Source organism: Heptranchias perlo, chromosome 5 (assembly GCF_035084215.1).
Source record: "Heptranchias perlo isolate sHepPer1 chromosome 5, sHepPer1.hap1, whole genome shotgun sequence".
NCBI lineage: Eukaryota > Metazoa > Chordata > Chondrichthyes > Hexanchiformes > Hexanchidae > Heptranchias > Heptranchias perlo.
This window is the reverse complement of record NC_090329.1, coordinates 95,483,758-95,506,745: the sequence shown is the minus strand read 5'-3', so window position 1 is coordinate 95,506,745 and position 22,988 is coordinate 95,483,758. Positions and strand designations below refer to the sequence as shown.

The following is a 22,988-nucleotide window of genomic DNA, read 5'->3' as shown; positions in this document are numbered from 1 at the left end:
ATCACTGATTACACTACTCAACCTGTATATGTAACGGGAAGGCTATTTTTAACTTTAGCATCACTGAAAACTCAAAACTGCTTTGCAGTGATGATAAATGCATATTATAAATGGACCCTTGGCGAAAGTGCCACTGACTACTGTCTGCCTTTAAGAGCAGTCAGGTGTAAATGAGGTGCCATCTCACTGGGCGGCACCATGGTCATTTTAACCTAACTCACCGAACGGGAATCCCATGGAATCGGGTGCAACACTGGTTTTACACCCTGTCCAATATTATTCTCCACTGACTTCAGTGAAGAGTAAAATCGGGCGGGGTGTAAAACCAGAGTTGCACCCGATCCCGGCCATTTTCCGATGGGCAGGTTAGGTTAAAATTGCCCACCCCATGATTTTATTGCTGTTTCTTACAACGTATAGTTTGGCATTCACATCACTGCAAGACGTTGACCAACGAGCTCTTGACCAAGAGATTCCAAACCAAACTGAATAGAGTTTTTCAGAACTCCCGGCAGTCATCTAAGGTCAGAGACTAGGCTGGGCGATGTCCTGAATGTCTTTTAGTCCTTGACACAGTAAAGGCCGCAAACTATCACTAATGTCAGTTATACCAACTCTCAGAAGCGAACATGTTAAAACCCTTACGTCAGCAAAACCAGCACACTGTAAAGATTATATTTCACCACTCAAGCTACTAAAGCTCAGAGCGTGAGCTGGAACCCAGCTCTTACATCAGTAATGTTAATCTTTAATCTTGAAATAAGGAACACTGCTGTGGAAAAGGGATGGGAGGAGCATCCGGATTAGCAGCCAAGTATTGGCTTGGATGAAATAGATTGAAATAGTTTTCTGAACTAAACCTTGTTCAAGAAACAAACTGGCTAGAGTCCTACATCACTGATTACGCTACTCGAAATACGTGTGTAAAAGAAAGGCTATTTTTAATAAAAGAATTTGAAATACAGGCCTTATTATAATGAAAATATCATCTTTGACAAAGAATCTGTTGCTGTGCAAAAAAAAAGGCTGCATACTCTGGCCTTGCAATCAGCAACATGCAGAGGAACAAAATAAAATCATTGGGGAATAGTAAGCGTGAATGGGAAGAAAATTGTGCACTGGAATCCTACTTTCAGCTGAAATCCAATATCTGCTTGGATCAGGTGCACGGTCATCTGGAATCAGTTATATTAAATCACATTATTTGGTGGCAGAAAGATTTCGCAGTTCAAAAAATCTGTTTGAGAGGCTCATAGACTGCGTCTGTCAAGTATTTTACATAATATATATATAGGGGGGAATTTTAAACACCGAGAACGGGTGGGTTGAGGGTAATATTTTTTAAATTCTCAAACTCGTCTCCAACCCGCCCACTTCCAGTTTTAACGGAGGTGGGAGAGGAGGGGGGGGCAACTAATCCGCTCTCAGGAGGCAGGTCGGTCACTAAAATCTTTTAAGGAGGCCGCGTGCCTCCATATTAACTCAGTTTTTATTTTTAACACATGGAGGCCAGGATTCCCAGGCCGCAGGAATCCCAGCGGGTAGAAGGAGGCGGGAAGGGCCGGATCCATAAGGTAAGTGCCTTTATTGCACTGTTTGTGGGCCAGGAGGGGCATGCGTGCTTCCCCACAGTCCACCAAGCAAAACTCCACGTGATCGGACCCCTGTGATTGGCCGACCCCCGCCAACCCCGCAATGTCTGAATGACCCCCCCCCACCACGATGTATGATTCTCCTGACCCCACGATGTCCGATTCCCCCGCCCCCCCCAATGTCTGATTCCCAAACCCCCCGCGATGTCCGATTCCCCCGCCCCCCACGATGTCCGATTCCCCCGCCCCCCCACGATGTCCGATTCCCCTGCCCCCGGACGTCCGATTCCCCCGCCCCCCGTGATGTCCGATTCCCCCGCCCCCCCCACGATGTCCAATTCCCCCGCCCCTCGCATTGTCTGATTCCTCACCCCCATGATGTCCAAACCCCCCCCAACATGTCCGACTCCCCAACCCCCGACGATGTCCGATTCCCCCACCCCCCACAATGTCCAATTCCGCCGCCCCCGCAATGTCCGATTCCCCCCACGATGTCCGAATCCCCCCACGATATCTGAATCCCCCCGAGACTCCGCTTCCCCCTGCGATGTCCGTTTCCCCCCATGCGATTTTCGACCCCCCGTGATGTTCGTTCCCCCCCACACCCGCTGTGATGTCAGACTTACCAGACGTCCGTCTCCCGGCTACTTTCCAGCTGGACAGACACAACCTGTCAACCTGGCTGTCTGTCAGGCAGGAAACCTGTTGAAAAAATGTAAAAGATGTCCTGCCGTTAAATTTGGCAGGACATGAGAGAAACCCTTACTTCTGGGTTTCCCGTCCGAAAATCCTCTTCTTGGCTCCGAGTAAATATCGGGACCATAATGTCAGTCTATATTTCCTTCATAATTAATGTATTTGTTTAAAATGAAACCTCAAGATCTGTCAGCTCCCACATTCTGTCTTGCCAACGACTGAAGCTAATGACATTATTGCCCGGTTCCTCCACTCTCAAGAAACTAACCATTGAAAACTTAATACATAGGTGTGGGACAATGCTGCAGCCTAATGGCAGGGAGGGAAGATTAATGATTCTGGTAAAAGCCAACAGTAAGCATCTTTAGAATAAAGTGGAGAACTCCTCTGCCACTTCCCTCCCTTCCTTAGCCCACCAAGCCAAACTTCCCCCCCCCCTGCCCTAGCCCTGAACTCACATCTTTGTCTTGTTTCTCTCCTATCTCCCCTCATGCCCTCTCTGAGCTCACCTTGACCATGAGACCCACCTCCTGCTCCCTCGACCATATTCCCACCAAACTGCTGACCACCCAACTTCCCTTCCTGGCCCCCATGTTATCTAATATTGTTAACGGTTCCCTCTCCTCAGGTACTGTCCCCCTTCAAATCTGCTGTCATCCTACCCCTCCTCAAAAAAAACCCACCCTTGACCCCTCTGTCCTTGCAAGCTACCGCCCCATCTCCAACCTCCTTTTCCTCTCCAAAGTCCTTGAACATGTTGTTGCCTCCCAAATCCGTGCCCATCTTTCCTGCAACTCCATGTTTGAATCCCTCCAATCAGTTTTCTGCCCCTTTGACAGTCCTGAAATGGCCCTCATCAAAGTCACAAATGACATCCTATGTGACTGTGACCGTGGTAAATATCCCTCCTCATCCTTCTCGACCTGTCTGCAGCCTTTGACAGGGTTGACAAATGTAAAGAATCTTACAACACCAGGTTATAGTCCAACAATTTTATTTGAAAATCACAAGCTTTCGGAGATTACCTCCTTCGTCAGGTGACTCACTCACCTGACGAAGGAGGTAATCTCCGAAAGCTTGTGATTTTCAAATAAAATTGTTGGACTATAACCTGGTGTTGTAAAATTCTTTACATTTGTCAACCACAGTCCATCACCGGCATCTCCACATCTTTGACAGGGTTGACCACACCATCCTCCTCCAACGCCTCTCCTCCATCGTCCAGCTGGGTGGGACTGCGCTCGCCTGGTTCCATCCTTATCTATCCAGTCGTAGCCAAAGAATCACCTGAAATGGCTTCTCTTCCCACTCCTGCACCGTTACCTCTGGAGTCCCCCAAGGATCTATCCTTGGCCCCCTCCTATTTCTTATCTATATGCTGCCCCTCGGCGACATCATCCAAAATCACAACATCAGATTCCATAGGCGTGCTGATGACACCCAGCTCTACCTCACCACCACCTCCCTCGACCGTTCCACTGTCTCTCATTTGTCACATTGCTTGTCTGACATCCAGTACTGGATTAGCAAAAATTTCCGCCAACTAAATATTGGGAAGATCGAAACCATTGTCTTTGGTCCCCTCCGCAAACTCCGTTCCCTAGCTATTGACTCCATCCCTCTCCCTGGCCACTGTCTGAGGCTTAATCAGACCGTTCGCAAGCTTGGCATCCTATTTGACCCTCAGATGAGCTTCCAACCGCATATCTGCTCCTTCACCAAGACCGCCTACTTCTACCTCCGTAGCATCGCCTGTCCCAGCCCCTGCCTCAGATCATCTGCTGCTGAAACCGTCATCCAGGCATTTGTTACCTCCAGACTCGACTATTCCAATTCTTTCCTGGCTGGTCTCCCATCTTCCACCCTCCATAAACTTGAGCTCATCCAAAACTCTGCTGCCCGTATCCTAACTCGCACCAAGTCCCGTTCTCCCATCACTCGTTGACCTACATTGACTCCCAGCCTGGGAACACCACTATTTTAAAATTCTCATCCTTGTATTCAAATCCATCCATGGCCACGCCTTTCCCTATCTCTGTAACCTCCTCCAGACCTACAACCCTCCAAGATCTCTGCGCTCCTTCAATTCTTGCCTCTTGCGCATCCCCGATTTTAATCACTCCACCATTGGCGGCTGTGCCTTCAGCTGCCTTGGCCCTAAGCTCTGGAATTCCCCCCCTAAACCTCTCCACTTCTCTAACACACTCTCCTCTCTTAAGACGCTCCTTAAAACCTACTTCTTTGACTAAGCTTTTGGTCATCTGTCCTAATACCTCCTTGTGTGACTCGGTGTCAAATTTTGTTTGATCTCACTCCTGTGAAGCACCTTGGGACGTTTTACTACATTAAAGGCGCTATATAAACGAAAGTTGTTATTGTTGTTGATAGGGTTGTTCAAAATTATGAAGGATATTGATATGGAAACTGGAGAATATAAATTTAAGATCATCACCTAAGGAACAGAGTTAGAACAATCATATTTTATTCAGAAGGTTGTTAGGACATAGAATTTTCTAGCAGAAACAGTGGCAGAAGCAGAATTTATAAAAGCTTTCAGAAACGGATAAATATTTGAAAAAGAGGTTTGAAAGGGTATGGGGAGAGGGCAGGAGAATGGAACTAAATGGAGAGCTCTTTCAGAAAGGACAAATGGCCTCGCTCTGTAAAATCCCATGATTCGAAGTCGGTGTTATCCAGCCCAACACGTATAACACCAGATTCACCAGCGATCCAATATAATCATTTTTTTCACTCACTGCTTCCACCATTTGCTATAATCTAGTATGTAGGAAAGAAAAGAAAAAGGGGACAAAAGATTCTCTGCTCCACCTCAGATAGGCATAGTATTCCCTAACATAGCTACTTTATTTAATCTGACCCCTGACCCCAGAAGTAGGAATCAGCCCTGAAGGAGAAAGCTTCCTTCCCCCTCCTGCCAACAGTGCATCTCCATCCCTCAGCCCTGTGCTCCAAAAATCCTCCTTATATATCTCAGCCTATCTTGTTGAATCACATCTATCTGAACTGGACATTTCTTCACTCACACAAACAGAGCATACTCAGCTGCCCAGTATTTCAGATTAAGAAATACTATTTGTTTTCACTATAGAGACAAAAGGATAACTCAGAAAAAAAACTGTCAGGGTGGAAATAACTATCCCATGGCAGGTCGCCTTGAATTCTGGTGACAGCACAAGTGAAGAAGGACTCGTTGTGTATTATGATTGTTTTCTGTTGGAGCTACTTCATTTTGATGGCAGATTATATTAATGGTTATGGTGGTGACATGTTGACTGAGTTCTGTCTAGAGATGAAGGCAGAAAAATTACACAAGACTAACTGCGGAATGGATTGAGTTGCACGTTGGATTGTCTGTCTCTTTAAATAAAAAAGATGCTGCTGTGAAGGATGTTATCTCAGTTGCTTTCAGCCTCTCATTCCATTCTCTGTTTCATCGCCAGCTCATTTGGCTTCTAATTATATTTGCCTCGGGCAGGGTACAATATTGTTTACTTTCCCTCTTGTTATTCAGCAAGAAGGCAAAGCAACACCATTAGGAGGTGATACTGACACATCCTGTACACTATATTTTTCTTTATTCCCCTCCTTCCTCTCCTGAAGTGGTGACTCATGCTGGACCTTATTCCACGGGTGCTGAACATCTTCCAGTACCTCATTCATGTCACCGTTCTTCATGTGTGAGTTCATTCCGTGTCAAGCAAGGGGAGTATTACATCTAGGCCCCATCCTCTTCTCATCTAGTATTCACATGTTCATTTTCCAGCAGAAGTTACTGGATAGCAATCAATTGTGAGAGCCCTGGGTGACCTTTTCCCTTTCCTAGCCCTGGGGCACTAAACTCTCCCCATCAATGACCTTCCCTCCATCATAAGGTCAGAGGTAGAGCTGTTCGCTAATGATTGCACAGTGTTCAGCTCCATTTGCAACCCCTCAGATAATGAAGCAGTCCGTGCCCACGTGCAGCAAGGCCTGGACAATATCCAGGCTTGGGCTGACAAGTGGCAAGTAACATTCGCGCCAGACAAGTGCCAGGCAATGACCATCTTGAACAAGAGAGAATCTAACCATCTCCCCTTGACATTCAATGGCACCACCATCGCCGAATACACCACCATCAATATCCTGGAAGTCAGTATGACCAGAAACTCAACTGGACCAGCCACTTAAGAGCCATGGCTACGTGTGCAGGTCAGAGGCTGGGTATTCTGCGGCAAGTGACTCACCTCCTGACTCCCCAAAGTCTCTCTACCACCTACAAGGCACAAGTCAGGAGTGTGATGGAATACTCTCCACTTGCCTGGATGGATGCAGCTGTAACAACACTCAAGAAGCTTAACACCCTTCAGAACAAAGCAGCCCGCTTGATCAGCAGTCCATCCGCCACCTCAAACATCTACTCCCTCCACCACCAGTGCACCGTGGCTGCAGTGTGTACTATCTACAGGATGCTCTGCAGTAATTCGCCAAGGCTCCTTTGTCAGCACCTCCCAAACCCGCAATCTCCACCACCTAAGACAAGGGCAACAGGTGCATGGAAAAGCCACCACCTCCACTTTCCCCTCCAAGTCACACACCATCCTGACTTGGACACATCTCACCATTACTTCATTGTCGCCGGGTCAAAATCCTGGAACTCCCTACCTAACAGCACTGTGGGAGAACCTTCGCCACACGGACTGCTGCAATTCAAGAAGGCGGCTCACCACCACCTTCTCAAGGGCAACTAGGGTTGGGCAATAAATGCTGGCCTTGCCAGCGATGCCCACATCCAGAGAATGAATTTTTAAAACTTGAGCCCAGGTAGCTCAGCAAAGATTAGGGATTGAACTTGGATCTGTCCTGCTCTTTATGGCTTGGTGGTCACTCCTTAAATCACTTTTAGTTTGAAATTTCCCTAACTCTTTCATGCCCTCCTTGCAATGATTATTATGAAGGTTTTTTTCTGTTAATAAAGAAGTAGAATGTGACAAGTTTCAAGAAGCATGACCTGCAGGATACTGTACGTGCAGCCTCCGCATTCAGATAAGGTCTGGAGCTAACAGCATTGTGACTGTTACAAACAACACTAAGTTCTTAACCTTAATTAAGGATTCATCATCAATCATTTTGTAATGAATAGTTTTAGAAACGGACTCACTTAGCATTTTTTCTAACCTTATGGTTCTCTTCTGAAACCAGTTAATGAACTTCAAACAGAAAGGAAGCTCCCTTTCAACAGCTCAAAGAGAAGCTTCCTTTCAACTGATTTGTTTGAAGTCACTTTCTCTGCAACAGTAGATGTTCGGTTTATATTACAAAGTGATTTTTTTTCAGCTAATACAAATTCCAGTAACATTAATTTGTCATATAAAAATGAAAAATTAAATCAGTCTTAAAGTATCAGTGACACCTAGGGTTGAATGTGGAGATGGCTCTTTAAACATGTCATAGGGATAAAACATTGATAAACATTTAAATATTCATTACTTTTGGCATTGTTTAGAGATATGCAAATAACTCCAGATCCCTGTTCTTCCAACACTGCCTTTTGCCTGACAACAAGTCCTTTCTGTGACTAGTCTGTGGAAAAGGCTTATTGAGTCCATCTCCTTGTTTCTCCTGTCCATGTCCCTTTTCATAGAATCATAGAATCATAGAATGATACAACACAGAAGGAAGTCATTTGGCCCATCGTGCCTGTGCCAGCTCTTTGGAAGAGCTATCCAATTAGTTTCCCTCCCCTGCTCTTTTCCCATAGCCCTGCAAACTTTTCTCCTTCAAGTATTTATCCACTTCCCTTTTGAAAATTATTATTGAATCTGCTTCCACCACCCTTTCAGGCAGTGCATTCCAGATCATAACAACTCGCCTCGTAAATTTTTCTCCCCTTATGTTGCCTCTGGTTCTTTTGCCAATTACCTTAGATCTGTGTCCTCTGGTTACCGACCCTTCTGCCACTGGAAACAGTTTCTCCTTATTTACTTGATCAAAACCCTTTGTGATTTTGAACACCTCTATTAAATCTCCCCTTTTGTGGCCTGTCCTATCCATTCTGCAATCTGGTTTAAGTAAGGGTGTACTCCAGACAGTTATACCAATTAATTTGATGGTTCAAATTTGAAGGTATAGGTTTAAGAATTGGATTATCTTTTATCAGTACGCATGTTTTGAAAACTTACAACAAATACCGTTATCTCTGTTTATGAGAAGCTCCGCTAATATCTGAATGGGTAACGACACTAATTTCGTCACCAACCATTGACTGGAATGTGCACGTGTCCGAATTGGGTTGACAACAAGATTGAAACTGTAGAATCATCAGTGAACAGCCCCACTCCTGACCTTACGATGGAGGGAAGGACATTGATGAAGCAGCTGCAGATGCTGGGGAACCCCTATAGCAATGTCTTGGGGCTGTGATGACAATCCAACAATCCTGATTATCTTCCCATGTATCAGGTATAACTCCAGCCTCTGGAGGGCTCTCCCTTTGCCACCCATTAACCTCAGTTTTGTTTGGGTTTCTTTTGGTGCTGTACTTGCTCAAATACTGCCCTGGTATTGAAGGCAGCTATTCTCATCTCTCCTCTGGCATTCAGCTCTTGTGTCCCTGTCTGGATCAAGGTTGTGATCAGGTCTGGAGCCAGGTAGGTTCTGGCAGAACCTGAACTGAGCAGCAATAAGCAAGTTATCGGTGAGTAGGATCCACTTGATGACACATTTGAAATTCCTTTGCCTGCCATTTTAATGGAGTCTTTAACTTGTTTAAAATAAATAAGTTAACACCTCAGTTAAAACAGCAGACAAAGGAATTTCAGATGAACACTTTGAGTTTTTGTACACTAATACTGACAGAAAGTAAGCCGTGATTTTAATTCCCCCCGCGCCGGACAAAAATGGGGTGTGCAGAGGTTTAAATTTCAGCACAGGCACAATGGGCCGAATGGCCTCCTTCTGTGTTGTACCATTCTGTGATACTATGATACTAAAATCCTTGCAGCGACCTACTCACCCGATACTCGCTGGCCATGTGACCTTTAAACAGGCGTGTTCTGGCCAGTCAGTGTGGCCCTCACACCAGGTAGGCGAGGGCCTCACTGAAATTCAAAAGTCAGGATCTGATGACGTCCTCAGGACCCGACTACATTTTAACGCTGGACAACTGCATTTAGCGCCCGATGACAGCCTCACCAGCAGCACCAGGCGCAAAGGAGCAGCAGGCCCAGAAGAGAGGACCTAAAATCTTTTTTTAAAATGATGTCCTTGTGGAGTCCGGAGAGGCAACTCCTGTTCCTCCTGGCCCACAAGGAAACCTGGGCAGGGCGGGGGGGGGGGGGGGGGGGGGGGGGAGCGGGACGGCGGGTAGGCGATTGCCGTTGGGAATTTCCCTAACCCTGACGGCAATTGCCTACTCTCCCACCACTACCACTTACCTGACTGCCAGGGACCATTCCTGCAGGTCTCTGGCCGTGGCCTCGTGGCACGCTCGGCTGACTCCCGCCCGCCAGCCTGATGTCATTGATGCCGGCTTCGGGCGGCAGTCGGGTCTGGTATATTTAAATGAGGCCTGGGGGTTAAAATGGCCCGGGCCTCATGTCGGCGAGCTGGGCAGTGTCGAGCCCCACGTTCACCCCTCACTCCCAGTTAAAATCAGGCAATCGTGTTCAGTTCAAAACAAACTTGGTTCAATATTACTTTGAATAATGAAAACCCTATTTGCACCCTTAACAGAAGAATGTTTTGTGCTTATTAATTCCCTGCTGTTCTTCCCCAGGTCCAACATCATGTAGTTACGCTACGTGATTTTATTGTACATTCACAATTCCATAGTTTTCTTCTCTCTCCTTGTGTTAATATTATTCTTATTAGTTATGCCTGGGGCATCCCACTATGTGGAGTATTTCTAATGTTGCCCAGCTTTCGTTGTTTGCCCTTAATCTAACCCCAGCCCATTAAACTCAGATCTGAACAAAGTGTTCCAGGACTGACTGTATAAGTAACTAAACTGATCCAAGCCCATTAAAATTCAGACCCAGCTCAGAATTACTTTTATTACTGTGAATTCAATGATACAAGTCAAAACGTGGCTCAGCTCCAAGTGTTTTAGTCACTTTGAGTTCAGCTTTATTGTAAAACTGAGGAATTCACCATGCATGGAGTGACTTGCTGCCTCCTTACCACACTTGTCTTTCAACAAACAATGGCCTAGAACTTTGAGTGCGCCCAAAAATGCTCATGCAGCGGACACAGGATGCACTCCCTGCGCCTGAATGGATAGGCTTGAGGTGCACGTAATATTGGGCCGCGGGCCTCATTATCATCGAGCCAGCGAGCCGCGGACACTTAATAGACGTCCCCAGGTGGATCGCTGGAGAAGACGACTCGAAGATCGGGCCGCTGTGCCACAAGCAGTGGCCCCCAGATACGTCATTAAAGGGGACAGGAAAGAGGGGCGATCTGAAGGGACGATAGCGGTGATCGGGAGGGAAGATGGCGGTGATCGGGAGGGAGGGTGGCGGTGATCGGGAGGGAGGGTGGCGGTGATCGGGAGGGAGGGTGGCGGTGATCGGGAGAGAGGGTGGCGGTGATCGGGAGGGAGGGTGGCGGTGATCGGGAGGGAGGGTGGCGGTGATCGGGAGGGAAGATGGCGGTGATCGGGAGGGAGGGTGGCGGTGATCGGGAGGGAGGGTGGCGGTGATCGGGAGAGAGGGTGGCGGTGATCGGGAGGGAGGGTGGCGGTGATCGGGAGGGAGGGTGGCGGTGATCGGGAGGGAAGGGGGTTAGCGGTGATCGGGAGGGAAGGGGGTTAGCGGTGATCGGGAGGGAAGGGGGTTAGCGGTGATCGGGAGGGAGGATGGCGGTGATCGGGAGGGAGGATGGCGGTGATCTGGAGGGAGGGTGGCGGTGATCAGGAGGGAGGATGGCGGTGATCAGGAGGGAGGATGGCGGTGATCAGGAGGGAGGATGGCGGTGATCAGGAGGGGGGGGTGGCGGTGATCGGGAGCAAGGGTGGCGGTGATCGGGAGGGAGGATGGCAGTGATCAGGAGGGTGGATGGCGGTGATCGGGAGCGAGGGTGGCGGTGATCAGGAGGGTGGATGGCGGTGATCGGGAGCGAGGGTGGCGGTGATCGGGAGGGAGGGTAGCGGTGATCGGGAGGGAGGGTGGCGGTGATCGGGAGGGAGGGGGGTTAGCGGTGATCAAGAGGGAGGGTGGCGGTGATCGGGAGGGAGGGTGGGTAGCGGTGTTCGGGAGGGAGGGTGGCGGTGATTGGGAGGGAGGGCGGCGGTGATTGGGAGGGAGGGTGGGTAGCGGTGTTCGGGAGGGAGGGTGGCGGTGATCGGGAGGGAGGGTGGCGGTGATTGGGAGGGAGGGCGGCGGTGATTGGGAGGGAGGGTGGGTAGCGGTGTTCGGGAGGGAGGGTAGCGGTGTTCGGGAGGGAGGGCGGCGGTGATCGGGATGGAGGGCGGCAGTGATTGGGAGGGAGGGTGGGTAGCGGTGTTCGGGAGGGAGGGTGGCGGTGATCGGGAGGGAGGGTGGCGGTGATTGGGAGGGAGGGCGGCGGTGATTGGGAGGGAGGGTGGGTAGCGGTGTTCGGGAGGGAGGGTAGCGGTGTTCGGGAGGGAGGGTGGCGGTGATCGGGAGGGAGGGTGGGTAGCGGTGTTCGGGAGGGAGGGTAGCGGTGTTCGGGAGGGAGGGTGGCGGTGATCGGGAGGGAGGGTGGGTAGCGGTGTTCGGGAGGGAGGGTGGCGGTGATTGGGAGGGAGGGTGGGTAGCGGTGTTCGGGAGGGAGGGTGGCGGTGATTGGGAGGGAGGGTGGGTAGCGGTGATCGGGAGGGAGGGCGGCGGTGATTGGGAGGGAGGGCGGCGGTGATTGGGAGGGAGGGCGGCAGTGATTGGGAGGGAGGGTGGGTAGCGGTGTTCGGGAGGGAGGGCGGCAGTGATTGGGAGGGAGGGTGGCGGTGATTGGGAGGGAGGGTGGGTAGCGGTGTTCGGGAGGGAGGGTGGCGGTGATTGGGAGGGAGGGTGGCGGTGATCGGGAGGGAGGGTGGGTAGCGGTGTTCGGGAGGGAGGGCGGCAGTGATTGGGAGGGAGGGTGGCGGTGATTGGGAGGGAGGGTGGGTAGCGGTGTTCGGGAGGGAGGGTGGCGGTGATCGGGAGGGAGGGTGGCGGTGATTGGGAGGGAGGGTGGCGGTGATCGGGAGGGAGGGTGGGTAGCGGTGTTCGGGAGGGAGGGTAGCGGTGTTCGGGAGGGAGGGCGGCAGTGATTGGGAGGGAGGGTGGCGGTGATTGGGAGGGAGGGTAGCGGTGTTCGGGAGGGAGGGTAGCGGTGTTCGGGAGGGAGGGTAGCGGTGATTGGGAGGGAGGGTGGGTAGCGGTGTTCGGGAGGGAGGGTGGCGGTGATCGGGAGGGAGGGCGGCGGTGATCGGGAGGGAGGGCGGCGGTGATTGGGAGGGAGGGCGGCGGTGATCGGGAGGGAGGGCGGCAGTGATTGGGAGGGAGGGTGGCGGTGATTGGGAGGGAGGGTGGCGGTGATCGGGAGGGAGGGTGAGTAGGTGTTCGGGAGGGAGGGTGGCGGTGATTGGGAGGGAGGGTGGCGGTGATCGGGAGGGAGGGTGGGTAGCGGTGTTCGGGAGGGAGGGCGGCAGTGATTGGGAGGGAGGGTGGCGGTGATTGGGAGGGAGGGTGGGTAGCGGTGATTGGGAGGGAGGGTGGCGGTGATCGGGAGGGAGGGCGGCAGTGATTGGGAGGGAGGGCGGCGGTGATTGGGAGGGAGGGTGGGTAGCGGTGTTCGGGAGGGAGGGTGGCGGTGATCGGGAGGGAGGGCGGCGGTGATTGGGAGGGAGGGCGGCGGTGATCGGGAGGGAGGGTGGCGGTGATTGGGAGGGAGGGCGGCGGTGATCGGGAGGGAGGGCGGCGGTGATTGGGAGGGAGGGTGGGTAGCGGTGTTCGGGAGGGAGGGTGAGTAGGTGTTCGGGAGGGAGGGTGGCGGTGATTGGGAGGGAGGGTGGCGGTGATTGGGAGGGAGGGTGGCGGTGATCGGGAGGGAGGGCGGCGGTGATTGGGAGGGAGGGTGGCGGTGATCGGGAGGGAGGGTGGGTAGCGGTGTTCGGGAGGGAGGGCGGCAGTGATCGGGAGGGAGGGCGGCAGTGATTGGGAGGGAGGGTGGCGGTGATCGGGAGGGAGGGTGGCGGTGATCGGGAGGGAGGGTGGCGGTGATCGGGAGGGAGGGTGGCGGTGATTGGGAGGGAGGGTGGCGGTGATCGGGAGGGAGGGTGGCGGTGATCGGGAGGGAGGGTGGCGGTGATTGGGAGGGAGGGTGGCGGTGATCGGGAGGGAGGGTGGCGGTGATTGGGAGGGAGGGTGGGTAGCGGTGTTCGGGAGGGAGGGTGGCGGTGATCGGGAGGGAGGGCGGCGGTGATTGGGAGGGAGGGTGGGTAGCGGTGTTCGGGAGGGAGGGTGGCGGTGATCGGGAGGGAGGGTGGCGGTGATTGGGAGGGAGGGTGGCGGTGATCGGGAGGGAGGGCGGCATTGTTCGGGACGGGTGTGGAGGCCGGGATTGGAGAGTGTAGATGCCGAATATATGTATCTCCCGCTTGATTCAAGCAGGGCCCTCAGCCACCCGAAAGAAACAGTCGCGTTGAAATCGCCCCGAGGCGGGAATTTAAAATGCTCAATTTTAACTCCCACTGGACCAGTTTCCGCCGGGTGTGGGGGGGGGAAGTTAAAATTCCCCCCAATAACTCTGGTTCCGTATACTCTTTCACTCGTTTCCAGATAATCTCCTCTTTTCAATTTCAATTTACAGAAGAAAAGTATAGTACTGTAAAACCTATCGTAAGAACTGTATATATTGCTAATATTTTTAAAAGAACATCGAGAATATAAAGCAAACGGGGAAAGATGAAACAAGGACGCCTCAATGAGTCATCACTTCCACATTTTTTTTCATTGTACCTTGTCAGCATTTTCATGCCCTACAGGATGTTTGTGTGCAGATTGAAATCTGGTTCCAATTAAATGTATTAAAACTAAATTCATGGATCACTGGTATGCACTGAGCAGACATTTAATAATACCAGCTGACAGCTCTTTAGCTGCAGTATACAGTATACAGTATGTTAGTCCGAGGCAGCACTGTCTCTGGTTGAGGAGGAAACAAGGTGGGTGACACTATTACTCACTCAGGAATAGAGGTTGTTGGGGTTCAGGCAGGGTGGGAGGGGGTATTGCACCGGTGCTCCGTCTACAAATCAAAAAGGAAACACTACCAACAATAGATATCAATTTTTTTTTTTTTATTCGTTCATTGGATGTGGGCATCGCTGGCGAGGCCGGCATTTATTACCCATCCCAAATTGCCCTTGAGAAGGTGGTGGTGAGCCGCCTTCTTGAACCATTGCAGTCTGTGTGGTGAAGGTTCTCCCACACTGCTGTTAGGAAGGGAGTTCCAGGATTTTGACCCAGCGACGATGAAGGAACGGCGATATATTTCCAATTCAGGATGGTGTGTGACTTGGAGGGGAACGTGCAGGTGGTGTTGTTCTCATGTGCCTGCTGCCCTTGTCCTTCTAGGTGGTAGAGGTCGCGGGTTTGGGAGGTGCTGTCGAAGAAGCCTTGGCGAGTTGCTGCAGTGCATCCTGTGGATGGTACACACTGCAGCCACAGTGCGCCGGTGGTGGAGGGAGTGAATGCTTACAGTGGTGGATGGGGTGCCAATCAAGTGGGCTGCTTTGTCCTGGATGGTGTCAAGCTTCTTGAGTGTTGTTGGAGCTGCACTCATCCAGGCAAGTGGAGAGTATTCCATCACACTCCTGACTTGTACCTTGTAGATGGTGGAAAGGCTTTGGGGAGTCAGGAGGTGAGTCACTCGCCGCAGAATACCCAGCCTCTGACCTGCTCTTGTAGCCACAGTATTTATATGGCTGGTCCAGTTAAGTTTCTGGTCAATGGTGACCCCCAGGATGTTGTTGGTGGGGGATTCGGCGATGGTAATGCCGTTGAATGTCAAGGGGAGGTGGTTAGACTCTCTCTTGTTGGAGATGGTCATTGCCTGGCACTTGTCTGGCATGAATGTTACTTGCCACTTATCAGCCCAAGCCTGGATGTTATCCAGGTCTTGCTGCATGCGGGTACGGACAGCATCATTGTCTGAGGGGTTACGAATGGAACCGAACACTGTGCAATCATCAGCCAACATCCCCAAATCTGACCTTATGATGGAGGGAAGGTCATTGATGAAGCAGCTGAAGATGGTTGGGCCTAGGACACTACCCTGAGGAACTCCTGCAGCAATGTCCTGGGGCTGAGATGATTGGCCTCCAACAGCCAATACCATCTTCCTTTGTGCTAGGTATGACTCCAGCCACTGGAGAGTTTTCCCCCTGATTCCCATTGACTTCAATTTTACTAGGGCTCCTTGGTGCCACACTTGGTCAAATGCTGCCTTGATGTCAAGGGCAGTCACTCTCACCTCACCAAGGCTGTAATGAGGTCTGGAGCCGAGTGGTCCTGGTGGAACCCAAACTGAGCATCGGCGATCAGGTTATTGGTAAGTAAGTGCCGCTTGATAGCACTGTCGACGACACCTTCCATCACTTTGCTGATGATTGAGAGTAGACTGATGGGGCGGTAATTGGCCAGAGTGGAGTTGTCCTGCTTTTTGTTTACAGGACATACCTGGGCAATTTTCTACATTGTCGGGTAGATGCCAGTGATGTTGCTGTACTGGAACAGTTTGGCTAGAGGCGCAGCTAGTTCTGGAGCACAAGTCTTCAGCACTACAGCTGGGATGTTGTCAGGGCCCATAGCCTTTGCTGTATCCAGTGCACTCAGCCATTTCTTCATATCATGTGGAGTGAATCGAATTGGCAGAAGACTGGCTTCTGTGATGGTGGGGATATCGGGAGGAGGCCGAGATGGATCATCCACTCGGCACTTCTGGCTGAAGATTGTTGCAAACGCTTCAGCCTTGTCTTTTGCACTCATGTGCTGGACTCCGCCATCATTGAGGATGGGGATGTTTACAGAGCCCCCTCCTCCCGTTAGTTGTTTAATTGTCCACCACCATTCACGACTGGATGTGGCAGGACTGCAGAGCTTTGATCTGATCCGTTGGTTGTGGAATTGCTTAGCTCTGTCTATAGCATGTTGCTTCCGCTGTTTAGCATGCATGTAGTCCTGTGTTGTAGCTTCACCAGTTTGGCACCTCATTTTTACATACGCCTGGTGCTGCTCCTGGCATGCTCTTCTACACTCCCCATTGAACCAGGGTTGATCTCCTGGTTTGTTGGTAACGGTAGAGTGAGGACTATGCCGGGCCATGAGGTTACAGATTGTACTGGAATACAAATCTGCTGTTGCTGATGGCCCACAGCATCTCATGGATGCCCAATTTTGAGCTGCTAGATCGGTTCTGAATCTATCCCATTTAGCACGGTGGTAGTGCCACACAACACGTTGGATGGTGTCCTCAGTGCGAAGACAGGACTTCGTCTCCACGAGGACTGTGCGGTGGTCACTCCTACCAATACTGTCATGGACAGATGCATCTGCGACAGGTAGATTGGTGAGGACGAGGTCAAGTAGGTTTTTCCCTCGTGTTGGTTCGCTCACCACCTGCCGCAGGCGAGTCTGGCAGCTATGTCCTTCAGGACTCGGCCAGCTCGGCCTACCAGTAGTGGTGCTACCGAGCCACTCTTGGTGATGGACATTGAAGTTCCCCACCCAGAGTACATTCTGTGCCCTTGTTACCCTGAGTGCTTCTTCCAAGTGGTGCTCAACATGGAGGAGGACTGATTCGTCAGCTGAGGGAGGGCGGTAGGTGGTAATCAGCAGGAGGTTTCCTTGCCCATGTTTGACCTGATGCCATGAGATTTCATGGGGTCCGGAGACAATGTTGAGGACTCCCAGGGCCACTCCCTCCTTACTGTATATTGCAAAGAAAATGTGCTAAAATGCAGAATGGGCTTTTTTGGTGATAAAGCATTTGGAAAATTTTAGTTGGCAATTGTTTGCAGATGAAATAGTTGCTCCTTATTGATTGCAAGAAACCTTGTCTGAATTGTCTAGTATGGGGGTTTCACTGCAATGTATCACTATTGGTGATAACTTAACATTTACAGTTAGTTTATCATGAGTCTAATCATCAGCCACCACTGGTTAATGGTTCCACCATTAGGTCTTCTTTACCTATTGACAGCTGCATTAACTGGAAGCCCGTACGAGACCATGCCTTTATACATCCAGGATAACGGGAGGAGGAGGCTCTGCAAACATCCCCATTCTCAATGATGGCGGAGTCCAGCACGTGAGTGCAAAAGACAAGGCTGAAGCGTTTGCAACCATCTTCAGCCAGAAGTGCCGAGTGGATGATCCATCTTGGCTTCCTCCCGATATCCCCACCATCACAGAAGCCAGTCTTCAGCCAATTCGATTCACTCCACGTGATATCAAGAAACGGCTGAGTGCACTGGATACAGCAAAGGTTATGGGCCACAACAACATCCCGGCTGTAGTGCTGAAGACTTGTGCTCCAGAACTAGCCGTGCCTCTAGCCAAACTGTTCCAGTATAGCTACATCACTGGCATCTACCCGACAATGTGGAAAATTGCCCAGGTATGTCCTGTCCACAAAAAGCAGGACAAATCCAATCCAGCCAATTACTGCCCCAATCAGTCTACTCTCAATCATCAGCAAAGTGATGGAAGGTGTCGTCGACAGTGCTATCAAGCGGCACTTACTCACCAATAACCTGCTCACTGATGCTCAGTTTGGGTTCCACCAGGACCACTCAGCTCCAGACCTCATCACAGCCTTGGTCCAAACAGGGACAAAAGAGCTGAATTCCAGAGGTGAGGTGAGAGTGACTGCCCTTGACATCAAGGCAGCATTTGACCGAGTATGGCACCAAGGAGCTCTAGTAAAATTGAAGTCAATGGGAATCAGGGGGAAAACTCTCCAGTGGCTGGAGTCATACCTAGCACAAAGGAAGATGGTAGTGGTTGTTGGAGGCCAAGCATCTCAGCCCCAGGACATTGCTGCAGGAGTTCCTCAGGGCAGTGTTCTTGGCCCAACCATCTTCAGCTGCTTCATCAATGAGCTCCCCTCCATCATAAGGTCAGAAATGGGGTTGTTCGCTGATGATTGCACAGTGTTCAGTTCCATTCGCAACCCCTCAGGTAATGAAGCAGTCCGAGCCCACATGCAGCAAGACCTGGACAACAAGTGGCAAGTAACATACACGCCAGAAAAGTGCCAGGCAATGACCATCTCCAACAAGAGAGAGTCTAACTACCTCCCCTTGATATTCAACAGTTTTACCATCGCCAAATCTGCTACCATCAACATCCTGGGGGTCACCATTGACCAGAAACTTAACTGGACCAGCCATATAAATACTGTGGCTACAAGAGCAGGTCAGAGGCTGGGTATTCTGCGGCAAGTGACTCACCACCTGACCCCCCAAAGTCTTTCCATCATCTACAAGGCATAAGTCAGGAATGTGATGGAATACTCTCCACTTGCCTGGATGAGTGCAGCTCCAACAACACTCAAGAAGCTCGACACCATCCAGCACAAAGCAGCCCGCTTGATTGGCACCCCATCCACCACCCTAAACATTCAATCCCTTCACTACCGGCGCACCGTGGCTGCAGTGTGTACCATCTACAGGATGCACTGCAGCAACTCGTCAAGGCTTCTTCGACAGCACCTCCCAAACCCACGACCTCTACCACCTAGAAGGACAAGAGCAGCAGGCACATGGGAACAACACCACCTGCACGTTCCCTTCCAAGTCACACACCATCCTGAATTGGAAATATATCGCCGTTCCTTCATCGTCGCTGGGTCAAAATCCTGGAAATCCCTACCAAACAGCACTGTGGGAGAACCTTCACCACACGGACTGCAGCAGTTCAAGAAGGCGGCTCACCACCACCTTCTCAAGGGCAATTAGGGATGGGCAATAAATGCTGGCCTTTCCAGCGACGCTCACATCCCATGAATGAATTTAAAAAAAGGCTTACCATGACTGGGCTGAAGCTTTGCACCTGCAACTGGTTCCGTACTCCAACTGGTGGAACCATCATTCAGTGAGATTTAGTGTGTGTCCATGTTAAAGTCAAAGGATGGTGTTAATGCACCGCTCTGATATTTTATGGGTAGCTATGGAAATCTGCTGATTGTCATAAATATTGAAGGCGTTCAAGGATCCTGCCTCCCCTATCTGGTCTGACCTGAGGGCAAGTAGGGATTGGCAATAAATACTACCTTGCCAGTGTTACCCACATCCCAAAAACAAATTTTAAAAATGGCCCTCCTAATACCTACTGCCCACATAGCATAAGCTCAAGCTCTGCTCTTGCCAGTTGCCTAACGACCAGCTAGTACCTATCCTGACTTGGGGAGAATGTAAGTGGGTCTCTTTGGGGTCCAAGATGACTCACCTGATGATTAAAGTTCATAACTAAGTCAACCACAATGGTAGACTTGGTAATCCAATACCTGAGCCAGCCACATCTGTAGTCTGTATCGTTACTGTTGATGATAAACCAGCCATCCTGGCTCACTAATGGAAACTGGAAGGGGTAGCCCTGTCACTGGTGCTTCCCACTTGGCCCTGGATAACCCTGTAGTCGAAAGCCTTAGTGGGTAGGATGGTCCCATTTGGATAAATAGCAGGACGCTAACCATTGATCTGCTCTGGTAAACTGAAAGGTTTTAGCTGGTTAAAGTTCAGTATCCCAGTGTACATTTACCTACTCTTAAAACTCTCTGGACTTAGGGAAGAGACAGGGAGAGAATGTGAGCATCATATTGGGCAAAATACTACAGGTGGGAGCACTAAGTGAGATGGGTCTGGAGGCGATTGTGGTTGGGGGACAGGGAGGGAAGCCCAAGGTTTCCTTGTGGGGCTTGGAGGAGCACTCCTGCTTACAAAAAGAAACCATCAAAAAATGAAATATTTAACCTCTTCAGGCCACGATCCTGCCTACCACTAGGTTTCATAGGCAGGCCTGGCATTGAGCATCAACTGTGATCGGCAGTTAAAATGCATCAGGGTCCAAATGACAATAGTGAACCCCGATTTTTAAATATTAATGGTGTCCCTGGCGGGCGGCCTCGATGCTGCCGAAACCCCGCAGATATAATAGCGGCGGGCACGAACATATCGGGAATGCTGCAGGAAGCAGCGCTGGGCAGGCAGGGTTAAAATCCGGCCTTTTATCTTTCTCTGTTTTCTTGGTACTATGATGGTCAGTGCTCTTGTTACTTCTAATCTCTAAATATGCCACCCTATATTGTTCTGCCTCCTTGCATCCTGACTGTATTAAATTCAAGACTCGTTACACAGTCTCCTACTCATTTGTTTCCCTGGATCTAAAAACTGTAGAACTCCTTATTTCTCCATATCTTTTATCCTCCTACAATTTTCAGACTTTTAAAACCCAAGCTTGGAGCCATCTAATCCTGAACTACATCATTTCTTTTACTCTTTTCAACCTTGGTGGTGCCTTTACCCTTCACCTTGGTTTCTCAATAAAAATAATTACTACTGCTCCTTACAGCCCAACAATATTAAATACAGCTTCGAGAGAATAACACAAGTTAATTAAAATACCAATTAAGATTCTTCGTTTTTTGACAGTGGTAAATAAAGATTGTTAACACCAAAAGTGCCTACCTACCACATCTCACAAAGGAGGACTCCAAACGAATATATGAACAGATAAGAGGACAGATTTTCTTGCCTTCCCCACCCTTGTGCTGGACAGGAGCAGCACACCAAAGGCACATTGCTCCTGTCCAGGCCTAGAAGCTCCAGGATTTCATATCCAGGCCTTTTTAAATGGCCTGGGGACATTCCCGTGCAGGCTTCCAAATCCCCAGCAAGGCCTAGCACTGGTAGAAGGGGCAGGAAAGTTTCAAGCTGCAAAAATCAACCTACCTGATAATCTTCAGCCTGCCCCCAAGTTTCCTCACGGAGCCTCCAGGAATCAGGGGTTTGGCAGCAGGCCACAGTGCCATATTTTCTGGGTGCCTCTGCACCGGACACCCGATGGGTGATAGTCCCAGAAAATGTGGCGCTAGGCTGGGAACGTTCTTTCTCGCCTCATCTGCATAGCTCTGATGGGCCTGCGACACTGTCGGCACAGGGCCGGCTCTGTCCCCAGGAAAGTCCTGTCATTCCTGGGCTATGGAAAAGGGGCAGTGACCCGATGAACTGGATCTCCACTCCTTTTTCCTGACCTCTATGCTGGGAGGTGGCATTTCCCAGGGACACGGGTCAGGAAAATTGGCCCTAAGTTGTCCAATCAGTTAACCAAATAAAGCATAAATCCTGATATTTGTACTTCTAACTACAAAATATCACCATAAGGATTAATATTTATGATTGTGTCTAAAATTGAAATGATAATATCAGTATCATTTTCAGGCTTTTTACAAAACATTGCTAGACGTCAGTACTGGTGAATGAAAAGCAGATACTTCAGAATTATCCATCTTTTTCTCCCATTTATTTGCACCAATGTTTTTATTTAAACTGGTCAATGCTTTTTAGATTCTCCATGTTACCGTGACACCGTGTTTACACGAGGGGTGGCAAATAAATCTTTGTTAAAATCTTTTTGTTCTGGTGCTGGTGAAGTCTGTCAAAGTACATGGAAGTATTTGCTGCTGACAAATCTAAAGCATGGCCCACTTTAGGATCCTCCAGTACACACCTGCATAATGAATTCTCAAATAACATTTCCCTTCTTTCAAGATTATTAGCAGAGCTGGTTGGACATAAATCAAATTATTCATGAGCTACCCAGCCTTACCTCAGCATTTTAAATCATTGAAGTTTGTGTAAAACTATTGTCACTATTCTTCAATAGCAAATATCAATCTTGTGATTAATAATAGTCTGAGACATTACAAACACTGGGTCATAATGGTGTGGCCTACCACAGTAAATGGAATGTCAAATTAACATTTATGGAAGAAAATGGCCCAATTAAGAGGGGATTGACTTCCTCCACTCTTCAATAGGAAATCCCTGATTACAAGTAATCAAGCTTCCGATGGTATACAAGACCAATGTGGCTATGTCCATTGGTATAAGGTGAATTGTATTACTATTAGAATTGAAATAGAAATATAAAGCTCTGGAAGTTAATATATTTAGATGACAATTCATTCTGATAATGGTCTATAGTATTCTCTTGAGCCTTGTCTGATATGACTATCAAACTGTAATTTTGATTGGCTTACATTGACTGCCTAGAAATCACAATAGCCAGACATATATACTTAGGTCAACTGATATTGTGCCGGTCTGGTGCCAGCAAGCTGCCTCGGGACACCGGTTTGGCACCCAAAGCCTGCTGCATATATGTTAATGAGGCCTGGCCCTCGAAACAGGCCGGGCCTCTTTCCAGCACACTCCACCAGCCGGCCACCCGATAATTAAAATCCACCCCACAGTCTCTTGTTTTCATCCCCATGTGCAAAGTCCACTTATGATAATTTATAGATAATTCACTTCATTAACAGATAACAGGGTAAATTTAAAGAATTTGCACACCTGCAGGGACGGAAAATCCTGTGGGACCTACTGACCTCTGAAAAGCTTTGTCCACCAGGAGCACAGATTCTTAAAATCTAACCTAACATCAAAGAAAATAACCTCTACCTACCCTTTGGAACAGA

The 22,988-nt window shown here is 49.7% G+C and overlaps 1 protein-coding gene across 1 annotated transcript in view; it reads right to left on the bottom strand.

Annotated features, from left to right (window-relative positions):
- The window catches only part of sgk1 (serum/glucocorticoid regulated kinase 1), an 88,487-nt gene that overhangs the window by 29,033 nt on the left and 36,466 nt on the right, over positions 1-22,988 (bottom strand). The window lies entirely within an intron of this gene.